The sequence below is a fragment of the Silurus meridionalis genome, chromosome 5 (genome assembly GCF_014805685.1).
Source record: "Silurus meridionalis isolate SWU-2019-XX chromosome 5, ASM1480568v1, whole genome shotgun sequence".
Taxonomy (NCBI): Eukaryota; Metazoa; Chordata; class Actinopteri; order Siluriformes; family Siluridae; genus Silurus; species Silurus meridionalis.
In genome coordinates this window covers 28,150,702-28,157,689 of record NC_060888.1, presented here as the reverse complement: position 1 = coordinate 28,157,689, position 6,988 = coordinate 28,150,702, and positions in this window count along the sequence as shown.

The window sequence follows — 6,988 nt, the reverse complement described above, 5'->3', positions numbered from 1 at the left end:
TTGCAACACAACTATAGTACAACTATAATTCAAAGTCAGTGCACTGATACAGATACAGTAACAGGGAGAGAAAAATGGAAAGGAAGCAGGATTAATAACAAAATAAAATGAAATCTCTGTTACTTTGAGCTCAGTATGTTTGTGTGTGTGTGTGTGTGTGTGTGTGTGTGTGTGTGTGTGTGTGTGTGTGTGTGTGTGTGTATGTTTGTGTGTGTTTACATTTACATTTTGCATTACATTTACGTGTTCAATACAGGAGCTTAAACAGGAGAAAAGTTTGAAGAACAATGCTGATCTCACCCCGTGTTGGCGGTTTGTGTATGTGTGTGTTCGTGTGAGTTTGTGTGTGTGTGTGTGTGTGTGTGTGTGTGTGTGTGTGTGTGTGTGTGAGCGTGCGTTAGTGAGTGTGTGGGTGGCAAGGCTGTACTGTGTCTGCCAAAAGCTTGTGGGACATCCATAAAGAGAAAGTTTACAAAGGACAGGAGGAGAGGAGGAGGACACACACACACACACACACACACACACACACACACACACACACACACACACACACACACACACACACAGAGCCCACATCAGCCTTCACGCTGTGTGAACATGCCTTGGTGTTAGTAATGGTGTTAATTTGTCTGAATTTGATCTCGTCATTACTTAAGAACATAATAATCTTTATCCAATTAAATAGTTAATCGTTAAATAATTAAACATTAAATATTTATTTAAAATAATATTTCTTTGAGAAATCATTTAGAAGAAACGTAGTTTTATTTAAAAAAAATCTCTTTTTATTATTTAAATTTCATGAAGAAATAAATGTATTAAAAAATTCCTCCTAATGAAAGTAAAATTATTTATACATTCATTATGAATAAATATGAATACATAAATTGTATTAATAAAGATAAAATATATGCAGTAAAATATTTTCATTAGAAATTACAAGTATAAAATAATATAAATATTAATATATTCAGTTTAGATTATTAATATTTGCTCCCTTCACAGTAACAGATGTGAAATATATAATCATACATCTGTAATAAAAGCAGAAAGAAAGTGCGCTCTTTTTGAATTCTGTGGTTTTACATATCAGGACGTAATAATAATTATCTGGTCCTTTTTGGGTCTTGAGGTAAATATGAGGTGAAAACAACCTCAGACAAACAGCAACACATGATATCAATTTGTCAGTATTTATTTTACAAACAAAAAGCAGAAATAGAAAAACTACATGTGAAAAACTAAGTACACCCTTACTCCTTCCATAGGAATTAAGAGGTACTGATTATTAAATGCCCTTGATTAATTAATATTCAGTAAGTGCAAAAACCTTTATAAAAACTAAAGTTTTAGCGGCCAAGGAGGTGAAACATCATCAATGTACTTAGAGAAGTAATTGTTGCTGCCCATCATGGTGGAAAGGGTTATAAGGCCATTTCCAAACATTAACATAAAGACTGAACAAGTAAGTTTTGTTTAGATGGTTGCCAGGAAAAATAAACTCTTCTCTCTAGAAAGAACATGACAGCATGGTTTAGGTTTTCAAAGTTGCATCTGAATAATCCACAAGACTCCTGGAACAAGGTTCATAGGATAATTGAGACCAAAGAGGAGACATTTGGTCAAAATCCTTAATGCTACCTTTGGCAAAAACCAAAGGTTTGTTTTGGTGTTGCAGCCACAGGACCTGGGCATCTTACAGTCATTAAATCAACCATAAACTTTTCTGTATACTGAAGTATTGAAGAGTCAAATGTGAGGCCATCTGTCCAATAGCTAAAGCTTGGATCATGCAACAGGCCAATGATTCCAAGACCACTAACAAATCTACAACAGAATTGCTGAAAAAACAAAATCCAGAATCAACGTGTTGCAGTGGTCCAATAAAAGTTCAGACCTCAACCCGAATGAAATGTTGGAGAGGAACCTTAAGAGAGCTGTGCAGAAACAAATACTTTCAAACCTCAAAGAACTGAAGCAACGCTGTAAAGGAAAGTGAGCAAAAAATCCTCCACAATGATATGAGAGACTGATAAAGTCATACAGAATACTATTACTTCAGGTTATTGCTGCTAAAAGTGGCTCTACAAGATACTGGATTATTAGGTGACACTTGGATTTAGCTTGGATGCTGTAAAATGAAAAATTATCTGGTCATGTGTTGTTCTTCATGTGAGGCTGTATTTACCTGATTCTAAGACCCGATAAGGACCAGCTGAGTTTTATTATGTTCTGATGTGTGACACCACAGTCATTTTCACACAAGTGTATAAATAAAGTATTGTGTAAAAATGTTAGGCTTTGTAAAAAAAAAAAGTGACAATGGTTTATTTTTATCCATTAACAAAATGGAAATCTGAATGAAATCAATATTTGCCTTCACCTGCAAAACAGCTCCCATTCTATCTAATTCTACTAGGAACACTTGCACACAGTTTTTATAGGAACTCTGCAGGCAGGTTCTTCCAAAATTCCTAGAGAAATAAACACAGATCTTCTGTGGATGAAGGCTCCTTTCCTGTCCTGATGTGACAGACTTGATGATGTTGAGATCAGGACCAAAACTATATATACATATTTATACATACAGTATATGTATGTAGATGTATGTGTATTATATATATAGTTCTCTCACTTTCTTGCTTTCTAACCTGTTCCTCTTTCTCTTTCCCTCGCTCCCCTCCTCATCTCCACCTCAAACACACTGCAGTTTTTCCAGCATGGATCTGGGTCACGTTCTGCTGCAGCGCTTTATTTATTTAGAGACGGGACTTTACGGTGGACGTGTCCAACCTGCACTGATTTATTTCCCAACTGCATTTTTTTCGGAGACTCTCATTTTATATTCATAATTTATCTCAGTCCTGATATATCTATAAATAATGAACCTGCTGTATGAAACCCTGTGTACGTTTTATACATGATCTATGGGACTAATCGTTTTACAAATAAACGTAGCAGACAGGGAGTGAAAATCTTTTCAATTGAATTTAATCAATAAAAAAATTATGAATGAATAAAAATACTGAAAGAATAAATATTACAATAGAACAACAATAGCATATTCAGTAAAGACAACAAAGATATAATGAAATACACTGATGGATAAAATGTCCTAAGGTTTTGGGACACCTGTATTTTCCAGCCATATGTGGTTCTTCTCCAAACTGCTACCACAAAGACGTCTATGGATGAACTAGAATGTCATTTTCAGTTCACTTGAACTAGGAGACCCAGCATGACAATACCCTTGTGCACAAAGCCAGCTCCATGAAGATCCGCTTTCCATGATTTGGAAATGAAAATCTCCTGCTATGTATAGATCTTCCATACTTCAACAATTCCGTCTGGACTGCGAAGAGTACATCGAAGCTCTGTAAGCGTTTTAGTGAGCAAACAAGCGTCTGGAGTGATCTATCTATCATGGAATGACTTCTCTGAGATGAACAAGAAATCACCAACTAGTGAAGAACAAATTTTACAAGAGGCACAGCAAAGTATTTCAGCTGACTGTTTGGAGAAATGAAGTGTCTGGATGCTGAGAGTTGTGTAAAGCTGTTCTTCATGCTAAGGAAGGATTTTTCAATGAGAATGAAGTAGAATATCTTTTCACAGGCATCGTAGGTGTAAAATTCATGACAAAAATCTTCCACAACAATATTGTGACGTAGCTGTAATGTAGCTTCCTGTGTTTGACTTGTTTGCCACGTTTTTTTTTGTGTTTTGTTCGGTGCTTTCATACTTTAAACTTAACATTTTTCTGGAGAAACAGATCCGTGACCTACATGCAAAGCATGCCCAGCTTCGAGAACAGAAATCTGCACTGGAATCATCCCAGGCAGACGCTCACACCAGGCTGAGGCAAACTGAGATCTTGAAGAGGGACTTTAGGATCCTGGTGGAGACGATATGCAGCACAGACCATTACCTCATACTGTACACACTACCAGTAGGACAGATTAGCTGCGTCTCACCATGTTATCAACTTGGTAGGACTATTTTCCAACCACTGAGAAACAGATTCACAAATATCCTGCCTGATCTCTCAACATCTCACTAAACCCCTAAATGCTAATTAACTTGACAGAATGGCTAACAACGTAGATTGATTCTTGACCTTATCCTCACTAGCACATTAGACACTGTTGCCCACATCCGGTTAAAAAAGTTTAGAGAACAAACACCTGCACCTTGGTATAATAGTCATACGCATGCCCTCAAGAGAACAGCCCATAATCTGGAGAGAAAATGGAGGAAAACTAAATTGGAGATATTTAGAATTGTGTATAAAGACAGTATGCTCAGCTACAGACAAGCGCTAAAAGCTGCTAGAGCTGAACACCTGAGCAAACTCATAGAAAATAACAATAACAATCCCAGGTTCCTTTTCAGTACAGTAGCTAAACTAACTACAAATCAGGGCTCTGAAAATTGTGTTCCATCACAGTTTAGTAGTGACGAACTCCACATCTACACTGTTTTACATGTACAGGACAGGAGGAGCTGCATGATCTTATCACCAAAACCAAATAAACAACATGTCCGTTAGATTCTATTCCAACTAAACTACTGAAGGAAGTGTTATATACAGCTGGTGAGCCTCTTCTCAATATTATTAACTCCTCACTATCTTTAGGTCACGTCCCTAAACCCCTTAACTTAGCAGTTATTAATCCCCTCATTAAGAAACCTCATTTAATGCAAACACACTATCGAATTACAGACCCATTTCAAATCTCCCATTTATGTCTAAGATTTTAGAAAAGATTGTTGCTGCCCAGTTCTGTTTCTACTTACAAGAGAACAATATCTTTTCAAGTTTCAGTCAGGTTTCAGGTTCCATCATAGCACAGAAACTGCTCTAGATAAAATCACTAATGACCTGTTTCTAGCTTCAGACCAAGGCTTCATCTCTTTGTTAGTTTTACTAGAACTTAGTGCTGCATTCGACACTATAGATCATGATCTTCTCCTAGATCACTTACAGAATTACATCGATATTCAGGGACAGGCATTAAGCTGGTTTAAGTCCTACCTGTCTGATCGTTACCATTTTGTAGACTTAAATGGAGAGCTATCCAGGTTAATGCAAGTAAATTATGGCGTGCCACAAGGTTCAGTTCTCGGACCCCTGCATTTCACAATATACATGCTTCCCTTAGGAAATATTATTAGATGGTATGGGATCCACTGTTACTTTGATGATACCCAGCTATACATTGCACAATTAGCTCAGATAACTGAGTGGGTAAAAGAAATAAAAGACTGAATGACTCATAACTTTCTACTGTTAAATTCTGATAAGACGGAGATTTTGCTCATCGGCCCAAAAAGCATCATATCGTATCGTATCGTATCGTATCGTATCGTATCGTATCGTATCGTATCATATCATATCATATCATATCATATCAACCAAGTCACAAAAACAGCTTTTTCCACCTTATAAATATTGCTAAGCTAAGAAACATGTTGTCTATATCTGATGTAGAGAAGCTCGTCCATGCGTTCATGACCTCCAGACTGGACTTTTGTAATAAACAATTATAAACAAGCTTCAGTTTGTCCAGAATGCAGCAGTCAGAGTTCTCACAAGGTCGAGAAAATATGACCACATAACCCCAATCTTCTCATCCCTACACTGGCTTCCTGTTAAGTTTCAAATCCACTACAAACTACTGCTACTTACTTATAAAGCATTAAATGGTTTATCTCCATGTATCTCCAGTCTTCTAACACGCTACAATCCATCACGCTCCCTGAGATCTCAAAACTCTGGACTTCTAGTAGTTCCTACAATAGCAAAGTCCACTAAAGGTGGTAGAACATTCTCACATTTAGCTCCTTAACTTCGGGGCTCAGACACAGTTTAAGTGCAGATTAAAAACATATCTTTTTAGTGAGTTCTACACATAACACACATCACACCATAACCTTGTGCTCCAGAACATCTGATCACATCACATTATCCATAACGTCAAATGACTGTAAAAGACTGTAGAAAGATCATCACTCATAATCCAGTGCTCATGTTAGTTTTCACTCTCCAGTGTTCTGTAGTGTTTAAAGACTATAATCACACTCTTGATGTCACCTAAATGATGATGGGCTCAAAAGTCTGGTTCCTCTCAAGGTTTCTTTCTTATAACATCTAAGGGAGTTTTTCCTTCACCACAGTCTCCCAGTCTTCTTCATCAGGGATAAACACATCGTTCACTTTCATTCTTAAATTCTGTAAAGCTGCTTTGAGACAATGTCCGTTGTGAAAAGTGCAACAGAAATAAACTTGAACAAAAGCAGTTTCTCTCTGACGCATGATATTTGCTTCAGTGTCCGAATTCGCTCACTCATTTTCCTGTATAGTGAAATCAGATTCCATGTGCTGTATAGGGATTAATGAATTCATGAACAGCTGAGCAGGTGAGTAATTTTAGACAAGGCTTACATTTGTGTCTGACTTAACATTTAATAGCGTGCACATGGATCTGACTTTATTCCTGACAGCTTGATCCGGAAATCCTTATATATACAGTATAAAGATTATTTTTACAAATATCAGGAGACAGACAGACAGACAGACAGACAGACAGACAGACAGACAGACAGATAGATAGATAGATAGATAGATAGATAGATAGATAGATAGATAGATAGATAGATAGATAGATAGATAGATAGAAAGGTATCAGGTAATGCAGTAGAGAAATTTAAAATGTGATCTTTTTGGCCAGCTGCAATTTAATCCTGCTTAATACTGAGGAAATTTAATTCTGTCTACCAGTTGCTGAAAGCTTCAGATTAACCTCTCTCTCTTTATTTCTCTCTGTGTGTGTGTGTGTGTGTGTGTGTGTGTGTGTGTGTGTGTGTGTGTGTGTGTTTATGTGTTTTGTGTGTATGAGCCCTGAATTTTCCTCCATCATCACTGTTTCGTTCTGTTTCTTTGGCATAAAAAAAAATCTTATCCTTTAAATCTTAAAAATTATGTTTG